This window comes from Podarcis erhardii, assembly GCF_964252035.2.
Source record: "Podarcis erhardii genome assembly, chromosome: 5".
NCBI classification, from domain to species: Eukaryota; Metazoa; Chordata; class Lepidosauria; order Squamata; family Lacertidae; genus Podarcis; species Podarcis erhardii.
This window is the reverse complement of record NC_138509.1, coordinates 57,753,360-57,775,499: the sequence shown is the minus strand read 5'-3', so window position 1 is coordinate 57,775,499 and position 22,140 is coordinate 57,753,360. Positions and strand designations below refer to the sequence as shown.

At 39.5% G+C, this 22,140-nt stretch overlaps 1 protein-coding gene across 10 annotated transcripts in view; it reads right to left on the bottom strand.

Moving 5' to 3' along the window:
• Positions 1–22,140, bottom strand: part of BTRC (beta-transducin repeat containing E3 ubiquitin protein ligase) — a 123,227-nt gene that overhangs the window by 25,126 nt on the left and 75,961 nt on the right. The gene's annotated exons all lie outside the window — the stretch shown is intronic.

Genomic DNA, 22,140 nt, shown 5'->3' with positions numbered 1-22,140 from the left:
AAATATATAAGATACAAAAGGGGAGGTCCCCAATGCTGCTGTTTAGCATCATGCAGAGTATGAAACAAATATGTCTTATTCAAAGACTATGAACATACAGAAGTGAAACTTTAAAAATAACATTTTATAAAACTATGTGCTTTGACTTTCTGGTTTTATAGTGTTAAGATACTCACCATGAAACCAGCTCCTCAAAAACAAATTTCAGGGATGGATAAAAAGTATGAACCTCTTCTATGATAGTTTTAAGGAGGAGGGCCAATTCAAATGTTTTGTTGACAAATTTAACTAGATTTAAGTAACAGTATCTTGCTGCTATGGAGGACATCCTATGATGTCCCATGTTGTTCCATCACTACCAAACTAAAGGTCCTTTAGCATATGTTGTCTCAGACATTTCCTTCCAATAGACTGAAACACATCTAGGGAGGACAAGTGTGCATGTCTTGAAGACTTCCAAGAAGTTAAGGCCATCAGAAGTTTAGATAGTGCACATTTGTTATTAGACATAATTGTAATAGTCCATTAAAGAATAGTGCAGCGACTTGCTACAGACTGTTATGCATGGTGATAAAAAGAAATAACCCAATAGTCCAATCTTGATCTTGTAAAAGCACTGCACTGAAGAGTAAACTTATAGGACCAAACAATTCCCTGTGCAACTGCTGGGATCTAATCTGAATTGCAGCATTTGATCAGGCGAACCAAGTTATTGCTCTTACATGGCTGAGTGTGGAAAGAATATAGATGGACACAAAGCTCAGTGTCCTTTATACATAAAGACTTGCACCCTGATAACTAGAAGCCTCACCCTTATGCCAAAATGTCAGTCTTCTGGAAATACTTCTTGTTTTTCTAATATACGGTACTATATGAAAATAAAGGATGTGGGTTGTTGTTGTTTTTTTGTGGGTTTTTTGCAGATTGAGGGTTAGAATGAAAACAGATCTTACATATTTTTTCATATACCACTAGGATTCGTATGCTACACAGACAGATTCTACGCCATGCAGAACAATCATACCTATGATTGATTGCTAATGCTCCTTCAGCAATTGACCGACAAGCAAAATATTTGGTTGGCAAACCAAGAAACATCATAAACAAAATTGGATTCTCGCTCTCTATTGAGGCCTCAACAGTCTTTATGGAAATGATAAAACATAGCTCCTTGATGTAGAAGTGCTGGGTTTCTCCATGCACAAATGTTGTTGGCGATAGCCTAGCATTAAAGCATGAAGGTTGGACTCTATTGAACACTGGCCTGGAGGGATTCTGTGGCTGTTTTCACAGCAGTTCAGTTGTTTGCAGGACGAGAAAACCAATGAAACGCTGGATTAAGATTTAGATAGTTGATAAATGGTGTATTTTATAAGCCTGACCTCATTTCATTTCCCATTTCATTTGCTGCACAGCCAATCTTACAGCAGGCTGTCTTCATCCAGCATGTTTTTAAAATCATTACCTTCTGCCTTTTTACCTACTCCCTTCTCAGAAAAAACATTGTCTTTGAATTCTGAACACAAATGAGCCAAATCACCAATCTGCATAAGCAGCAATGTTACAAATCAGGATGCAAGGGTGACCTCTGAGGACCAGTCTATACCATCAAACATCCTGAGATGATAACCCCCAAATTCCCCGAATCTCTAAACTGTTTCCAGGCTGAAGTGCTCAACGAAATACTAATGTGTTGGGTATCTACAACGCTGGCAACTATTTTACATAGATTTAAAACATACAGTGGTACCTCAGTTTAAGTACTTAATTCGTTCTGGAGGTCCGTTCTTAACCTGAAACTGTTCTTAACCTGAAGCACCACTTTAGCTAATGGGGCCTCCCGCTGCTGCTGCGCCGCCGGAGCAAGATTTCTGTTCTTATCCTGAAGCAAAGTTCTTAACCTGAAGCACTATTTCTGGGTTAGTGGAGTCTGTAACATGAAGCGTATGTAACCCGAGGTACCACTGTATAGTTATAAAAATAGAGATAGCTCAAATGAAGTTATCCCAACATCTTTCATTATTGGCCATGGTGGCTGGGGATGATGGGATTTATAATTCAACAACATCTGATGGATACCACGTTGGCTACCCCAGCCTTAAATGACTGGAAATTATAGGAATCCAGCATGTTTCAGATGATATATTTCCTTCCCATGTGTAAAAGGTGGACTAAATATGAAGACAATTTTGTTTCATCAAAACAATCTGTGGATTTCTTGTGCATTCCAGCTGAATGCACTGATCTATTTTTAACCAAATAGAGAAAGGGAGTGGCTTTGACTGCCTTGAAGGTGGTGGTTGGAGACACCCTATATAATTTGTCAGAATATCAACTAGTTGCTATTCCTCCCTCTTTAGATGATATATCTTAACAGATAGTAGCAAATTCCTGGATTATCTAGACCCATTTTGGATTTGGATCTTGACCCAGTTTGGGAACTGAAACTGCCTTCTTCACCTGGTTTGACCACCACAGTCAGAAGACAGGGGAGTGTAACCCTTTTGATTCTCCTGGACCTCTCAGTGGCTTTCAAATACTATTTATTTAAGTAGTTACTTTGAATAGTTTGTCCTGTCCTAGCATGTCTCAGTGATCCCAGGAAGGCCAAGTCAAAGCAGTGGCACTTACTGGAAAGGTCAGCTCTTCATGTCTAGAAGAGTGGAGTCACAACTGGTGGGGCAAGCCTAGTTTGAGAGAGCACTATCAAGACGGCTATGCATGAGCACAACAGACAAGACAGAACACCACCTGTCAGGACCTTGGACAAATCACAGTGGCAGGATGTGGCTGGAACTCACCCAAGGAGTGCTGTTTGTCTCAGCAACAACCTGAGGTCTCCTGGTGGGACTGAGCCTGTCTTTAACCCTGCTCTCCCCAAGGCAATTTCTTTTTCTAGAGGAACCACTGCCCAGTTCTGTGACTGTGGGCTCCTACTGGGCAGTGAGAGCTGCAATGGAGGTGTGCTCTCTGATGTATTGAAGGTCCTGAAGCAAAGGACACCAGCTCTTTGAGTGACGTCTCCTCCCCTCAAGTTTTCGTGTGAGGCAGAAGGAGAATTGTTTGACTTTGACTCATAGGCTGCTGGAATGGTTTTGCATTTCTGTTGAGTTGTCTGAACTGTTTTTAGGATTTAAACAATGTTTAAGCACCTTACAATTTTGGTTGGTTGGGATAGGTGAGAAATTCACAAGCCACTTTTACTCATCCCTACCTCTTTTGCAGTGGTGGGCTCCTTCCAGAAGGCAACACTTTCTTTCCTCCAGGATAAGCAAGTAAGCCAACAGAAGCATAGGAACACAAGCAGCTGCTTTAATACTGAGTCAGGCCATTCATGCATCTAGATCAATACTGCCCACACTGACTCCAGCAGCTGTCCAAGTTGTTTTACCACTGAGTTATGGCCCTTCTCCACAGTCCCACAGGAAACAGCAGCGCTGTTACTTCCAACATGCAGTTCCACAGAACTTGTGAAGAAGCCAAAACAGTCAGTACAGGTTCACTAGTGAAAAACCACGATATGCCTTGCATGTGTAAGGATTAACACAGAGTGGCAATATTTGAGCCTTGTTAACAAATTCTTTTGAGTATATATTTCCTTCACCCATAGACCCCCCCATTTTCTGTCCCGGTGCTTCTCTTGCTCCTCCTTCCTCACTCCAATGTGCAGTTTCCTTCTATGACTTCAAATCAAACTCACCAATTGAATTGTAGCATACTCTGCTGCACAGTACTGAGAATGAGGTGTTGGAAGGAAATAATAATTATATGGGAGGGAATGTATGTGTGAGTATGCATGCCGGAGGGGGGCAGTCTGGAACTGAAAATATCCCATTTGGTTCCAGGCTGTTCAGTTTGTGGCTTTGGGCAAGTCATTTCAACCCTCTCTGACTTAGTTTATGGAAGGATGCTATGTAATTTCTAGGCAGTATAACCCTTTATGACTACAAAAAACATCCCTACTCCTATACATATAAACTTCATTGCATGTCCTTTAATCTCCACAAAGCTGTAAAAGCACAGCTCCCCCCCCCCCCGTTCTAAAGCATTCAATTAAAATATTTTGAAGCATCTGTCGAAGTCTAGTAAAACAACAAAAACCTAGAATCAAGTAGTGATTTCTTAGAAACCCACTGATGACTAGCAATCTCAAAATCCTAAAAAAACTATTCCGTATTCCACAAGGAGAAAATAACTCCAGCAATATTGGGTATACCGAACACCTGCATCCTCACTAAAGAAAGAAGAGGGAAGCTTGATTGTCAAGTCCAAACTATATGTGCTACTGGCAAATTAATGATTGTAAAAGCAGGTCTGCCCATTCACCTGGAAAATGAGATGATGTTCCTGTTTAGGGAAATTTTAAACGTTTGATCGTGTTTTTAATATTCCATTGGGAGCCACCCAGAGTGACTGGGGAAACCCAGCCAGATGAGTGGGGTATAAATAAATAAATCATCATTATCATCATCTAACTGTTTGAAAGAGCAGAGGTAGGAATGCTGGCCCCTTCCCCACCTATATTTCATTCCACAATTTTCCAAAGCTGTGACAACTAGTGATAGGGTGTAAATGATACACAGTTGCTCTAAGTTATGCTTGAGGGGAGGAGTCCCTATGTCCTTACCAATGGATGTCAGATGACAGCCATGGAGGTTTTACTACTCTCTGCCTCCTGCTAGTGGCTGGCCCTGCCATTCTCTCACATGGGCCATCCCAGGATGTAAACACGGCTATTAGAAAACGTATGGAAAGAAGAACTGCAGAAGGAAGAGAAGTGGGGATGGGAAGGGGGCTTCAGGACATTCTGTCTGTGTAATCCATATGGACTTCCCTTCACTTTTCAATAGACACATCTCCAGAACCTCCAAAAAAACTGGTTTCTCTAACCTAGCCCAAGTGCTTACCTCTTTCCGCTTCAATTTCTGATGTGAGAAAAACTACTAGGACTATGAGCAGCATCTTCCCATGGTCATATATTCTTCTTAGAATTTAACTCAACAAAATGCAGCTTTGCTTTATTTCAGTGTCTCAGTGGTGTCTTCTGGAGATCAACTGAACAGTCCTGAACACAAGGGCATTCTATTGATCTCAACGAGGGCACACAATGTTTCTGCTGAGCTGTCTATTACAAGATCCTTTAGGTAAAACAGTTACTGTGGTGGTCGTACAGTATGTACAATGAAGCAAAGGCTAAGATAAAGAAAGATAAACCCAATATGCTGAAACGTTTGAGGAAGGAATATGATCTAATGTCCTGTTGTATCACCAAACTAAAATGGACTTGCCTATTGATAAAAATCACAATGATTTTCTGTCCCAGTATCATAAGCATTAAAGATGCAATCCTTGGTCAAGGTCCAGAGAAGGGTGTGTTTCTCCCACTCTGATACAATGGTTCTTTCCTCAGAAAAGCTGTGACCCATATTAAAAGCTGCTTTTTGAACTCAGGAAACCTTCAAACACCATTTGCAATGCAGCCTGGGTAGTGAAAAGTATGAATTGAAACTTTGTTGGATGTGCAGAAGCATTTCCACGAGCTAAACAGGTTTACCCAATTGTTGCCAACAGCTGTAAAAAGGTAAAGGTAAAGGACCCTTGACAGTTAAGTCCAGTCACAGATGACTCTGGGGTTGTGGTGCTCATCTCGCTTTACAGGCCAAGGGAGCCGCACATGCGCTGTACATAGCTGTGGGAACCCTCTGTCACCGCTACAGCCGCATGTAGAGGATCCTCCATTCATGGCTGTAGCGGTAACGGAGGGATCCCGGCACTGTCCGTATGGCGCCGGTGGCAAATTGCTATGTACAGTGCATGTAGCAATGCCGCACATGCGCCCTATGTAGCAATGCCCCACCCCGGGTGTCACGACACCTTCGTTCACCCCTGACTACATCCACACCATAAATAATAATAACAACAAACCCACAGTATCCTCACTGGGCAAGCACAAAATTAATAGGAAGAAACTGTGGTCAGTCAACTTGGTGCCCTCTAGATGTTGTTGGCGTACAACTCCCATCAGTCCCAGCCAGCATGGCTAATGGTCAGGGATGACCAATATAGCAACAAGGGAAGCAAGGCACATTGGGTCATGAACTCTTGAACTCTAACCCCAGAGTCAATAGTGCCATCTATAAGAATGCAACCTGTGATACAACATGATAGGGCGAGGGAAAGAGAGAGAAAGCTTTTTCACAGCAAGGAAATTCTGTGTAATCACTATTCTGTTGGAGCTTTCAAGTGGGCACAGATAATGAAATATTAACATATTTCAAAGAAGCTTGCTAGGGCTCTATGCAATATAAAAAGGTTGTTAAACACAAGGACATGTATACATTTGCCAACAGCATAGAGCTTCGGAGCCTGGGAAATAACCTGTTCCCATATTGCACAACTGTCTATAGGTTTCCCCTGAGAGGTTTTTTTGTACTGGAGAATGATTTACTTCTGGCCACCGGGGGAGGCAATGGAGAAGGAACTTTTTTATATGTACTTCTTTATATGTAGTCCATTTAACTAGTCACATCTGAGTACACTGAGGGACTCTAGTCTACACTTCCCTTGTATCTGGTCTCTCTCACGGAGCACTATGATTTGGTAAGATTCAGTTGCTGACATTGTTGACTAGCACAGCTTATCGTGCAGACGAAGAACACCTTTTCTAGGTCTCTCTCAGCAAGGCAACCAAATAGTAACATGTATTAGTGTGTGTCCTAAAAACAAACGTTCATCACACAGTTCAGCTTTGCATGCCTGGGAAAGTACGGATTTGCTACAGAATATATGATGCTGCCTTATAGCAGGTTGAACCATATGTCCAAGTAGTCCAGTACAGTCTATTCTGACTGGCAATGGATCTCCCATGTCTCAGATGGAGGTCTTTCCCATCATCTTTCCCCCGATTCTTCCAAATGGAGATGCCAAGAATTGAGCTTAGGACCTGCCATATGCACAGCATATGCTGTAGCACTGAACAATGGTCCCTTCACCCACCTTCCCATTCCATACTATTTGCTTGCGCTCATCTTTTGTCTTCCGTTTTCCACCCTGCTCTGTAGCCATAGCGTTCAACTAGGCAAGGTCAAGCTTGTTTGCATGGATGCAGTTGACTTTTGCTGCCAGCACATATGGAAGATCAGCAGAAGGCCTGGGACTCAGGTGTTGTAAGGCTCTTACACAATGTCAGGGCAGGACGGCTATCTATGCAAATGCTAAGTGTTATTACCATCACCACCACCACAGGGAAGCCGACTGCAGCACCCAGTGCTAGCTTTGAGACCCAATTAAGATTTGGCAGTATTCGTCCCTCAATGTCAGCATCAGGGTCGAACAGATTCATCCAACCCTCCCCTGCACTCCTCATCTGTAGCTGCCTCTGTTCTTTGCTGGTAAACATGCTGATCTTTACAGAGCCACCTTAACAGAATTTTTGGTTGGGCCCAAGTGAAGAGAATTGGGGAGGGGAGGGGGAGAGGACATAATGTTTAATTATAAGAAATGATTGAAATAGGCACAGACATACCCCGGGTGCCTCTGCACTGCAGCAAGCTCTAAACTTGTTATCGTTAATGGTTTAAATTTCACTGTGCTAATCATTTCAGGACACAAGCCTTTCTTGATAATCTAATGAATTATTCCAACATCCTTCAGCAAAAAAAAATCCTCCATGACAGCACTAATTACAAGACGTTTTCCCAGTGCTTATGTAAAATATGACAGAGCAGCAGCTTAGGGAATTGCAAAAAAACTGCTTCTAATTTCCACTGAGAAACTGACAAACACCTCTCTTGCATCTCTCCCAGCTCTCAAGTAAGATTTAACTTTCTCATTTAGTTAATTACCGAGTGAGGATCATCATTTTCCCGGATCGGAGCGGCACAGAGCCTTTATCGTGTTAACTTGTGAACTTGATCGATGGCTGCTGCTAAAACTTAATAACTTCACCCCCTGGCAAATTGTAAGATAAATATAATAGGAGAAACTCTGACAGTAAAAACCTGCCAGAAATGAGAGCTGTGTTTATGTTTCTTTGCAGGCAGGGAAAAAAAATACCCACACCAACAAAACAGAAACAAAACAAAACAAAAAAACGCAACCAACAGCTTATTATTTGGTGTGTGTTACTTAAATTTAAAAGACTCGAGGCAGTTAACTTCCTGCGTAGCGTTCTAACTTTGCTGTGAAGTTAAAAGCATTGGGGACATTTTTTCTTCATTGGGGACATTACCTAAGCAAAGGCAGAAGGAGGAGAACAGGCAAGGGCAGAGAGACTTGGGGATGGGGGAAGAAAGACAATACGGTACTGAAATGCAGTCAGACCTAAACACTGCTTTGTGGTTTGGCAACCAAAGTATCAGCTGCACTGAGTAGGTTAGCTGGCATACAAACAAAGGGGGGTGATCATCCTAGAGGGGGCATTTGAACACTGCAGCAAGGGAACAGGAGGCAGTGGCACAACCATAGCAACAGGTTTCAGTGCAGGGAAGTCATGGTAACTGAAAATACCAGAGTCCAGGGCCTTTCATGTGTATTCACAGTAAGATCAGTACTGAATGGCAGCAGATTGGATGGTTCATGCTATTTGGGATAGCAATGGTGGGGAGAATCAGGCCACCCCCCTCCCACTGCAAGACTTTGGAACCCAACTGAAAGGGTTGCAGGGAGTGCGGCATTAGATAATCTAGCAATGAAATGACCGGAAAGAGCAACAGAATACAATGTGACTGACTACAACAAGGAAACTCTGGTTTACAATGTTTCACCAGTTATGACAAAATAAAAAAAATCCTTCCAGTAGCACCTTAAAGACCAACTAAGTTAGTTCTAGGTATGAGCTTTCGTGTGCATGCACACTTCTTCAGATACCTTCAGGTACCTTCAGGTATGCAAGATACTGCTGTCCAGCTATTATGTGGGGCAGTGAGAAGGGAAAGAGCAAATTCACCAACTGATGATGTACCAAGTTCTAGATGACCCAGTACTGAAATGAATGCCTTCCTCAACACCTCCCAGCCTGTAAAGAACACTAGAGAGTCCCAGCTTGTGTTGCTGTCCATGGGCATGGCCCATAGGGCAATGACACAGAGCAGGGCGTTCCTGTCTGTGGCTCCCCAATCTGTGAAGCTCCCAAATGAAATCTGATTGACTTTGTTAATTAAAAACATATTTCTTTAGCAAGGCCTTTGGAACATAACTGTATTGGAAACTAAAAGGGAAAGCTTTTCTATAGCAGGGAATCAGGTTTTGTCCCTTCTTCTTTGTGTCCTATATTGCAGTATGTTTATTTTATCTGATACAATTCAATAAAGGGGGGACACACTACTGGAAATTGTACCAGTCTGTATCAGCATACTTACTACACTACGTAACCTGCATTATTTTCATCTGCAGAATGGATCTGCAGAGTGGAACACATTTAAATTATGTCTCCAGATTTCAATTCATACATTTCCTCAACAAGGGACACATACAAAATGGTTACTACAACAAATAAAAACATGTTTGTTTACAACTAAGTAGAAGCTTTATATTAATTATACTGCTGAACTTTGTAATGATCCGGTTTGGACTATGAAATTGGCACTCCCAAAGCAAGCAGCATTCCCAACAGGGCCATGGCCTCCTCCCCCATTTTTTGAAGGCTTGAATTGTAATCAGAGCCAGAAAAGGCCAACTTCTCCCTCTACCCACTACTTACTTCGTGGCAGCAGAGTGGGGTGCAGATTTGGTGTGGATCTGAAATTAACCAAGCTATTTCCCTTAAAATACACATTTTAAAAACTAAGTTTGGAAAACTAAGTTCTAAGGGTATCATGAGATGGCAACTCAGCTCATCAGTGCTTTAAAGCAAACCCAGGATCATAATCCAAAGTCCTTGGTCATGCAGTCTATATGCTTTCTGCACTACAGAATTTATACTGACTTTAAGGGACAGATGTAAAATTCAGGATTGATTTCTGTTTGGTTCTCTCTATATTGATAAGCACTTGATCACTTACTTGAAGACTACGTTTCCAGAACTTTCACTTAGCCTGGCTGTTTCTGGACACAGTAGCATTTCTCCATCATGGTGATAGTAAAGTGTTTGAGCTGCTTGGTTGATGGAGTCAAAATATTCATTATTTGTTTTTTTAAAAAATAATTTTTATTAATTTTCAACAAACAAAAATACAAACAAAAAATATAACCTGACTTCCCCAAACCTCCCCTTCGCTGCATCCTTATTTTATCAATTTTTTTTAGCATTCTTTCATCCAATTCTTAAATATAATTCTTATTAAAGTTTATCAAACTCAAATTTTACAACTGTAATTCCTTGTGTCTAATCCCTTGACATCTTAGCATTCCATAATATTACAAACGTCCTTAAGATAAATTTTAAATTTTTCCCAGTCCTCTTCCACCGACTTTCTCCTCTGGTCTCGAATTCTGCCGGTCATCTCCGCCAACCCCATAAATTCAGTCACCTTGGTCTGCCATTCTTCCAGAGTAGGTAGTTCTTGCGTCTTCCAATACTTTGCCAGGAGGATTCTTGCTGCTGTAGTTGCATACATAAAAAAGGTTCTATCTTTCTTTGGAATTGTTTGGCCAACCATGCCCAAGAGAAAGGCCTCCGGTTTCTTTACAAAAGTCCATTTAAGGATTTTCTTAATTTCATTATAGATCATTTCCCAGTAAGCCTTAATCTTAGGGCAGGGTTCCCAGGGTCCAGGGAATATTCATTATTTGAACAATACTAAAATAGCATATTATCTTTACAATGCTTTATTTTGGAACTATATTATTCTTTTAAATATAGAAGAGAAGCTTTACTTTAATGGACACCATCCCACCAAAATTAAACACCACTGGTTTCAATAGGAGGGAAAAGAATGTGCTTAAAATATTTCTCTTGAAAACAACATGATTTATCTTTGTTGGCTCTTTCCCAATGACTAAGCCATGAATTCAGTTTTAAGAGATTAGAAAACGGCATACTTTAAGGAGCACTTAAAATATTAACACTCTCTCTCTCTCTCTCTCTCTCTCCCAATGTTCCCCTGTCCTGTCATTGTGAGCTGTTTCTTACTGTCATTGTGAGCTGTTTCTTACTGGTGCATAGGATCCTACAAACCAGATTTTCAGAACAAGGGAGAGAGATAGAGACATGTTGGGAACCAATTTTTTATATGTCATACAAACTCCCCCTCCGCTGGCCTCTGTCTCGTTACAAGAAGTGTATCCCAATATAATGTTTTGGGATAGGTCTCAATAGCATCTTGTTTGTTTGTTTGTTTGTTTGCTTGTTTGTTTGCTTGTTTACAAACTTTTTCCAGGAAGTGTAACACATTCTAAGCGACCGAGTGTCTTTGTTACCCTACTCTTTTATCTGTTAAACTCCAAGGTTGTTGTTAAGAGTGATTTTCTTTAAATGCAATTTGAAGAAGGTACAGATTCTTCTGTTATATCCAAGAAGGACTGAAAATTTAACTTCTGGCTTGTGGAGGATTGCTGGGACTGAGTCTGAGAGCCACTAGCACTCTGCTCTGGGCAAACTACTGACTGAACAATATCAGCTCCCTAAAGATGGCACTCCCATACTTTAGAATGTTTAGGCCAAAAAAAGGATTCACATTTCTTGAGTTTATTGAATGAATTTGTCTTGCTAACATGTCAGCTGGCAGACTCAAAGTGAGAGAGCTAGTTTTTCAAACCACTCAGTCCATTTACTTTTATTTCAGAAACTCAGTTTGCAAGCTACCATTTTCAGTCTACCTCCCTCTACCAGCCCAGCTTGTGCAAATTCATTCCAGGAGGTTAATTGATGAAGGACTTGCTCAACCAGTGCTGAATCACCCTTTCCACATTGTGAGCTCACTGAAACATCTAAATATCCAGTGCAACTTAGAAGTAAATCACCTGGTAGTGTCAAAACAACCACTGTGAAAAGATGCTAAAGATCTCATTGCTATTTTATTTCAAAAAGTAAATACAAAAAGTTGCACTGAAGTTAATCTCACTCTCCCTACCGAAAGACTTATTTATTACATGCCCACATGTGGTTTCTAATTATGCAGCAAGAAGTTTGATAAAAGATGCATCTCAACAAAAGGCTTGTGGAATTATGCTGAAATGAGCAACCACTCATTTAGGGACAGCATGGGTATAACGAGCTAGACCTCTTGCAGCTTTTAGCTTTCATTCAAAAAAGCAAGTTTCTAGTCCTCAATCTATTTTTGGAGGGGGCAGCATCCTTTGTGCCCACCACTACTTCAGCCTCTTTGTCAACAGTTTCAGCTTTTGCAAAACTCCAATACATTGCCAGGAGATTATTTCTCAAAATAAACTCACTTTACATATATGTAATTTTTTTGTGATGGCAAACTTTGAATCTTACTCCAGTAGAAAGTAAGTGACTACAATGAGTTCAGCACACAAGGAAAAGATGAGCACCTTGGTTCAGCACCATTTATTCTCCAATACAGTGGTACCTCAGGTTAAGTACTTAATTCGTTCTGGAGGTCCATTTTTAACCTGAAACTGTTCTTAACCTGAAACACCACTTTAGCTAATGGGGCCCCCTGCTGCTCCTGCGTCGCCCAAGCACGATTTCTGTTCTCATCCTGAAGCAAAGTTCTTAACCTGAGGTACTATTTCTGGGTTAGCGGAGTCTGTAGCCTGAAGTGTATGTAACCCGAGGTACCACTGGACCTTAAATCTGTAGATAGGAATATGTGAAATCAGAACACCTGCTTCCATTATGTATGTAAAGAAAGCTGAGAGTTAAATAGTGCATTTTAAGTTTATTTGCCCTGTTTCTTCTAAACCTTTACAACAACAGAATCAAAGTTCTATCTGGAAATACAGGAGGATAAGAAACACTCATTTTTTATGAAATAAGTCAGAATTCTTGCAGTTTTAGCAAACACCTATGAGCTACTTAAAATGTTTCTGGAGCCACATGTACTTAATCACTGGCTTAAGAGGAACAGGTGACTTTTGAGTCACCACATTTAGGGACTAATTTTTGTTGCACCCTGCAGTGGGCTACATGTAGTCCAAGAATACTAGAGAATTTCTCCAGTGACTAAGGAAAATGCATTCCTGAAAGAAAAGAGTCGTGCCTCTCCCACACTGCTAAACAGTAAACAGCAACAGGGAGAGGAGATGAAAAACTATTCTTTTAAGAGGTACTACTTTATGCTTCAGACAGACTAATAAAGTTTAATTGTCTGGAATCTGGTGACTCTTACTGTATAACTTCCCTTTGATATAGGTCTTCCATTTGGATTTTAAATGCTGGTGAAATCACTGAAATAAAATTTCCGTGAGGTTGGGAAAGAAAGAGAGAGAGGTTTTCCCAACTTTTAAACTTCAAGTTTATCTACAGAGGTTGATCTAAAATGGGTTCAACTTCTGGTGATAAAAGAGAACCATGAGGTCGTGGCATGAGAAGCCTAGGTAGTTTAAATGACGTGATTAAAATCTGGAAACCATGATGCTTTAAAAACAGATAAAGCTTTTAGTGAAAGGCTTTTTGAACACACTCAGGTGACTTGCCTGAAATGAGGCAACAAAGAACTGAACACTTGACTTAGAGGTGTAAGGCCCTAGATGTTTACAAAGTTGGTTCACATGGTCAAACTACCTCTATGCAATCCTGCCTCCAGATTCCCTGCCCCCATGGACACTATCTCTTCCTCTCTCAGGACAATTCCTATTACTGTAGAAGCAGAACCTCGCTTCTGCAAAGTAGCAGCCATAGGACATCCTTCATGGGGATGCATCACAGGCGGGTCTTTGAGGAGAAGGGCCAGGAGACAAAACTGATCATGTCAGTCAGCCTTCAGATTTTGCACCTTTCTCAGCAGTGAAGGACATATCCCCTTTTAATCTACTACAAACCAAAAGAGCAAGCCCAAACACAACTAAGACACCCTGGAACAGTGCTATGAACCCTTAAGAGTGTCAGCCGGGTTTGTAGGACAAAGAAAAGAACTGGTATTAGGGGGGAAACTACAATCTTCACTCATGCCTCCTAGTACAAATATATTACCTGTCCAAAAGATGGTAACAAAAACATTTGAGTCTGAAGCAGCTTTTACATGTACATAAGTTGCCAGATACAAAAGATGCTAAAATTAAAACACCAGTTATAACAATTATGCATGCGAAGTTTGTTGTCCATTCTCGATCAAGGACATCTTGACAATGTTTTGCAAGGACACAACCAGCTAGCTGGTTACCCACTAGATCATCTAGCCTTCTGAAAAATACATTAAAATCATTACTTTGATATATCATAATTTCCCTCCTTGATCAAACTACTCTCTAATCATCATTTCTGGCTTTACTCTGTCAGTTATAAAGGTAGAAAACAGAAGTTTTGTGCATTTGATTAACTTCCAAACGGTTCAGCCTTTTCGAAGTTAAAGAGCAGTTACAATTTTAATGTGAACTGAAATTAAATGTTAAAAAGGAAGTTCATTGATTAAAATTTTTAATACCCACAAAATTGTTATTCTAGAAAAGTTTTAGTGTTCCCTCTACCAATTTCTTTAACAGAGAACTATATATACCCCAAAAATTACAATTTACAGCTGCTCGTGAAATGTTACACTTCTATTTTTATTTTTAATTTGCTTTTATTTTATTTTTTGTTGCCACATGAAGAGGCTATTCCCACTAGTTTTGTTGAAGTTCAGGTAAGTAAATGCAGGGTACTGCTGGTGGTGATATAACAAAAGCCAGAAGCCTAATGAACAAATCTTGTTGCCTTGTCGTTCCAAAGATAGGGTACTTCAGAAAGGCCAGGCTTGGAAAAGCATCAATGCCACACAAAAGGCAACTAAAACAGGCTATTGATAGTTCAGAATAAAAAGAATTATCCGAGGATTTCCAAGATAGTATTGCAAAAGAGCTACTGCTATGCAGATTCATAGGGGGAAAGGTAAAAAAAGAATAGGTGATATCAAAAAGTTATTCAAGCTTTTGAACAACAGAAATTCTATGCCTCAGAGTATTATTAATAAAATTATTATAATTGTAATTATAATATAATTTGTCTCTCTAGCCTGAGACAAAGCAAACAAATACTTCCATTATACCTTCAGTACAGTTAAATAGGCAGTTGTCTACCTAAAGTATCTACAGGTATAAAAGTTCAAAAATATCCTGTCTAGAAATTGTGTGTGTGTGTGTGTGTGTAAATATGTTTAGAAATAATTGTCAAAAATTAATTATTTGGCAATGAAGATTTCTGTATATTTGAATGCTTACACATTTTTTAAACCAACAAAAGCTGGTATCCTAAAAAGATATATCAAACAATGTTAGCATTCTTCTAACATTCCCAAACAATGGGGCCTTTTAAATGTTTGTGTTGCTTTTTTTGCAAAGCCTTTCTTCAACTGTTACTCTTCCTGCCCCAACTCCTTCCTGTTATTACTTACGTACAGCTTTCCTCACCATCTTGATATGTGACCATTCTCTTCTTTCCCTATCATTGCTTTCTCCACATTTCCCTCATGTGTAATCCTTGACTGTAAAATCATCAGAGCAGGGACCTCTCCAGTGCTTTATCTCTGTAGAGTGTTATGTTCACTGATGGCACCATATAATAAAGTATTTTCCCACTCCTTAGTCAAGTTGAAGCACGGGCATTTGTCTTGTACAGAACCAATACTAATAGCTCCAAGCTCCTTAACTCAAAATGGCAACCTGTATAAGGTTATACTGGAACGCATTATTTAAACTAAGCCAGCCAATCTTCTAGACTGTTGAGCAACTAAGACCTGAACTCTAAAAGCAAATGGCATACCGTGTGTTTTTCATTGCTGAAGTTCCATGATTCTTCCTGATAGACACACTACATTCTGACAGCTGCCTTAAAATCAATACCAATATGAAACCAGCTAACAAATTCCTGGAGTTCAGAGAAGTGCCCTAGAGAGGCAGCACTTTAGTAAAGTTACCTTACTTATCACAGCAAGTTCGATATTTAACCACCAGGGGATTTCCAAACTTTGCTGAGTTTTTGAAGTTAATGATTAATATTTCTGCCATCTGGAGACAGAGAGAAAGCGATAAGTACAATAGGTTGTGTTAGGATAACCACAATTACATTTTTCTTTTTTCCACCCCTCTCAGGACTTGCTAGGAAGGAAGACAAGTGACTGAAAACAGCAGCTAAAACCAAGCCTTCCAGGAGACATTGTGCTGGGTGGAGACAATGAAAACTTTCTTCCACAGCACTTGGTACTAAACTAAAAGCAACATCCTGTCCCTTCAGATGATTCCACACCATCTTGCCCTGCAGATCTCACCCTCTATTGGTTTGCTTTAAAGGAGAGTTTTAGTGGAAAGTACATGGAATGTGAAGATGAAATTGCAGGCCTCTGTACACATTTGTCCATAGAGCAGGTAGATGAAGCCAATGCAGAAGCCAATAGAAGCCACTATGCTCTTGCCACCCACCCAGCTTCTTTCAATCCCTCGTTGTAGAAATCATGCTTTGCATGAACAAAATGCATACATGGAGGCTGGTGTACCCAATTGTGTGGGGTTTTTTTGGTTTTGTAAAAGATATGAAACAAAAAAGGGATATTTTTTAATATACCCGCCATGGATGTTTGGAATTTACTGCCAGCAACCAACCAACTGGTTCTGCATTTCCAAGAAATCAATCTCTGAGTGTGGCAGTGCCTACACTTTGGAACAATTCCCTGGCTGTTGACATCAGGCAGACACCTTCATTGTACTATTCTTGATGCCTGGTAAAAACATGTTTGTTTAGGTGAGCCCACTCAGAGATGTAGAATGTTGATATGCATAATGTTTTAATCTGTTCTTAGTTCATTGCTGATTTAAATTTTTTTAAAGAGTTGTTTAAGTGTTTACTGATTATTTTGCTCTCTGCAAACTGCTTTGAGGCTTTTCGCAATCAAGCGGTGTATAGATTTCATGAAATAAAATAATAAATACAAAAACATTTTTTAAATGGAAAGGTCAAGACAAATTCATTGAAGATTTTTTACAGCCCATTCTTCTTCCAACCACAGGTTACCTGACCCCTCGCCAAGGGTATCCAAAAACTTTACATTGTAGGAGCCCTAAGGGTTCAACAGGAATTGGGAGTACCATTATTAGTATACTTTAATGGTATACCGAGCTGGATGGGCTAACAGATTGACCTCTTTCCCTTCTCCTATTTAGAAACATACACAGTTTCTTGTATTAGAGGAGGGTACAAAGCACAATTCATTTCTTTTAAACATATATGGTCCTTTTTACCGTATGGTTTTCTACAAATGTTCCTTGTGAACCAGTCCCTACACTCTGCCTGAGATACAAGACAATTTAGAAAACCAGATCACAGGCTAGGATGCATTAACTTACTGTGAGGTTTAATTGCATTTTTTTTCTGAACACAGCATTCAGATGCATCCCAAGTAATCAATATTGAAGAATATAAATCATGACTTCAAATGGAAGTGACAGTCTTAAATTAACAGCACAGAGAAGCATTCTGGTTCAGTTCTTTGATTTACTCAGTTTTGTAAAACCCAAAGCTTCAAAAAGAACTCACACTGGCATTAATTAAACAACATTTTTATTACCTACTATCAAAGCATTACAAGGAGGGTTTACTAGTCAGCTCTGCTAAGGAATTACAAGCTTCACTCAATTAACAGTCTAACTTTTTTGTGGTGTCACTGCTAATTGAGATATTTTTCATTTTTATATCTTCTAAATTAATGTTGTACAGGAGAGCTCAGTCCAAGCACACAGGCAATCAGAGGAATCAACAGGAATCCTGAGGTCAGGAGAATTAACAGTGAAATATTTTAGTCATTAACTAAGTTTCAAAGATGCTGGCAATGACAAAGGGGGCTTTATTTTACCCTGTGATGGGAAGATCCTAGGTCAACAAGAAGTAACTATACACAAGAATATTTAAATTTCCAAATGCAAATCTATTCTCATAGAATTAGCCGAGACACTGGACTGCCATTTCCAGAAATAATGAAGGCAGACATGAGAGGCTACGTTGCCTTGGGTATACAGGAAAATATTTGAGTAAGTGGAGACAAGAGTAATTGAAGACAACGCCCTAGATGTTCTTTCATTAAAGTTAGGCTGTATGGTACTATATGAAATTGATAAAACAATGAGAAGTTATATAGCAATGAATTATTTCAGTTTTATTGACAACTAAAGGAGTTACACAATTTTTCACTGGAAGTAGTCACCATGCTGACTGGGGGCTACAGGTTTCTCACCCCAGGTATAAATGCTCACACAGCTCATGTTATTTATTTTGAAAGTTTCAAAATATTTATATTTACCTTTCAAACTTCCGATATCTTGATATAATAGGATGTGTTGCATTGTATGATAGTCTTGTTAATATTTGTAATATCGTTTAGAGTTTGCATGGCACATGCAATGTTCACAGTCATGAAATAAGTGGTGTAATAGTATAATGTTACTTTATCTAATCAGAAAATGTTTTGAAACTATCTGCAACTTGCAGTTTTGACATTTCACAGCAATACTCACGTTGAGTAAGTGAAGTCAAGAACAAAGAAAGTCAAGCTCACAGTTTTTTGAAGGGAAAGTGTCTTAGATGGAGGCTTCTCTAGGTACAAATTGCAGATTCTTGCATTTTAGGCAAACCAGTAAGACACTGTTTGCACAATTAGCAATTGTGAACATGTCTTTTTTTAAAAAAAAAATAGTTGGTGGATCTGGAAAGGGGTCCTTGTAGGGATGTGTAGTTTAATAATCTACCATCTTCTGTAGTCCCAATATATATTGTTTTCCCCTCCATTTTATTCACAACAATAAAAGTCCCCCCTCCCCTGAAGTGCAAAAGTCATAGAATCATAAAGGTGGAAGGGAACTTGAGGGTCAACTAGTCCAACCCCCAGCAATGCAGAAATCTTGCCCACAGCCATCCTTGGGTGGGCTCAAGATACCGACCCATTGCAGGAGAAACCTAATCTGGATTGGGACTGCAGTAATGAGCAAACCCTTTCTAGAGTTTCAGTCTGGATCACCCTTTCTCTATGCCTGCTATTAACCTTTTAAAAACCACTCATGCAATTGCTAATGGTATGAATGGTGTCTAATCGAGTTTGGCTCTTGGTATAATGACTTCCATATAAAAATCAACTAGATCAAGGGCAGTGGTCACCACACAGTGCAAGAAATTATGTATAACAAAAAGCCTATACTAATGATCGCAGCAATTACCTACAACTGAAACTACAATGTATCATGTGACCCACCCTGAGAACTACAGAAGGAGAGTATATAAATGTGACTACTACTACTACTACTACTACTACTACTACTAATGGCAATAGTAATGATGATGATATAACCACCCAGACTGACTTTTTGAGGCAACAACAGGAAAACATATCAGTTCCCTTAAGTACCAATTACAATAATAAAATACTTTAAAATAATTATTCAAGTAGGCTAAAAATGGAACTGTCTGTTTAGAAATAATATTTTTTTCAAGGTAGCAAAAGGCAGCTGGGTAATCTTTCCTGCACTTGACCACTTTTTGTTTAAGGTTCAGCATAACCAGTTTCTGTCATATTTTGAATGCTATGCTTTTAAAGCAAGACTTTTACTTTTTGATACTTTCCTCTGCATTATTAATTTATTATATTTTAAATTCTACTGGTGCTCTCTCTTTCAGAAAGAGAGATTGATAAAATATGTAGAGTTAAATTTTGATCAGTGAAGTAAAATATTAAATGAGTGGCACTGAATTAAGTGCACATTTGTTTTCTAGTATTATACTGAAAATTTTAGATGACCTTCAGCAATACATAGTGTCATTTGTTTATTAAACAGAGGGCTCAGAATTCCTCAAAAAGGCACCTAAGCTGTGCCAAGAACAATGCCACTTCAACTGAGGTGCCGCCACTTCTGGGGCAGAACGTGTAATCACTTTGTTAGAGAGCATTTTTAAAAGCAGAAGTCACTCTCTCCAGGAGAAACCACGAAAGTCAATCTCTCTAGTGAAAACTACAAAAGTAATTTAGGTCGCAGAATGTAATCATCACGAGTTGAATTTGGCCAGAAGAACATCAGGGTTAATAACCTCACTCTTGCGATAAGCACCAAGGGATCCTTAATGACCAGTATAAATTGAACTCCTTCCTTCCTCTTTATTAACATACTATGGGGCTGATTCAAACCTACAAAAGCAAGAAATTAAGAAATGAAACTGCTAAACTCACCCTGTTGTGCTTATATGTGGAAGCTATCAAGATTGCCTGTTGTGAAGCAGCCCTGACGCACAGCCCCTACAATACTAGTTCATGATGATGTGACATGGGGAGGGGGGAGATGATCTTCAAAGTTGGACTTTTAAATAAAGGAAGTTACTTTCTCTTGCTGCTTTATTCATGAACCATGTGTTCTTAACATTTTAGTATAGACTAACATACATTTGATGGTCGTTAACTGTCTTGAGGTCCCAAATTGTACGGAAAAGCAGATCTGCCACCGCAGCACTCATATGGCTGACTTTAAATCTTGGCAACCTCGTGAAAAATTAAAAATCCAGGATAAACTTGAATCACAGATGAACCAAAATTAAGAAAAGAACAAAAAACAATGAGCTCATTTGTCAAAGCTGTGAAGCAGATTCATAGCCGCTCTCTGGCTGCACCTGTGAGGTGAGATAATTGACCGAACGTATGAGAGACGCCTAGTTATATCATATCAGCACAAATGCACCGTTTAGCTAATTTTTTGTTGAATGTTATGCTAGCGAAATTGCTTCAGATAAACAGCTCATTACATGTTGGCATCTACTATGCAGTTTAGTTCAGATTAGTGGCCACTTTTTGTGGCTGCCTTCACACGTAGCATTAAGCTGGAGTTTTGGGCTGATTGTGGAGTGCTGTAAAGCAAATGGCTTCCTGGTTTGTTTCCCCGTTTCCCATTATGTTGGAAACAGGGATGGTGGTTTGCTGCTCCCTAACAAGTAATGGTTGTTAGCCAACCTTCAGCTATGGTTTGTTGTTGCCTTATGGATCCTGGCTTGCTAGGGAGCAACAAGCTACAATCTCTGGTTCAGACTTAATGAAAACACAAGGTGTACTGGTTTGTTTATCTCACTTGCACCAGGAGAGGAACAAATTGGGAGTGATTGGACAGGATGCACTACCACACTGCATAATAAACCACAATAAGCAGAGTCACTGGCATATCATTATATGCAAACACAGCCATAGCAACCAATTTTTTAAATTATAGGTTATTATACAGGGCAGTTGGGGGGGGGGGGATTCACCTAAACTGAAGCCTTGTATTTTCTGACCTGACTATGTAAACTAGAATTACTTTCTCACAAAACTAACAAAATAACATTTTCTAGATTGATACAAAACAGGGGGAAATGTTAATACCTTGCATTAAATATTTTACACTGATAGTCTTCTGCTGTTTAATACAAAGCTACAGCAATTATTTCCTTCTCCATTTCAAGCTAAGAGTAGGGAAGGGATCAGCCAAACAGAATTGGCATGGAAATAACCATGGGTGATCAGAAAGCTGCATAATGCATCCGTCAGCCTCAACATACCCACTAACAAAAATAAATTACTTGCATTTGAAAAGAACAGTAATTCTTTCAGAGACTCTTCACAGTCCCAAACATGGGATGCCATGTTGAGTCTCAAAGAGCAATGCTTTCAAGCACCAAACTGGGCCAAATGATAAAAGAGAAGTAAAAAGTCCAAATATGAGCGGGGAAAGAATGTATGCTTTAAGTTCTATTTATGTTAAAGAGTGGTTTCCCCATGAATTTTTCTATAAGTAGTCCCAGGATAAACAGTATCACCAATAATGTTTCATAACATTCACTACAGAATTTCAGCGCAACACCAATGTGTCAAGAGTGAATGCGTTCAAACAAACATTTATTCTCCTTGCCTATAGCTTCCTCAAAATAAAGTTATCTGAGAACCGAAAATTCTCATTTAGTCACAGCCCACAGGTAAACTGCTTTCTAAAGAATACAGTGATAAATAGGTTGTTATTTTAGTTTTACCAAAAATAACTTTAAAAATACTGTATTAGAAAACTTCCTTTATGGAGAACTCTTCATAAAGGAACATTTGAAAAATA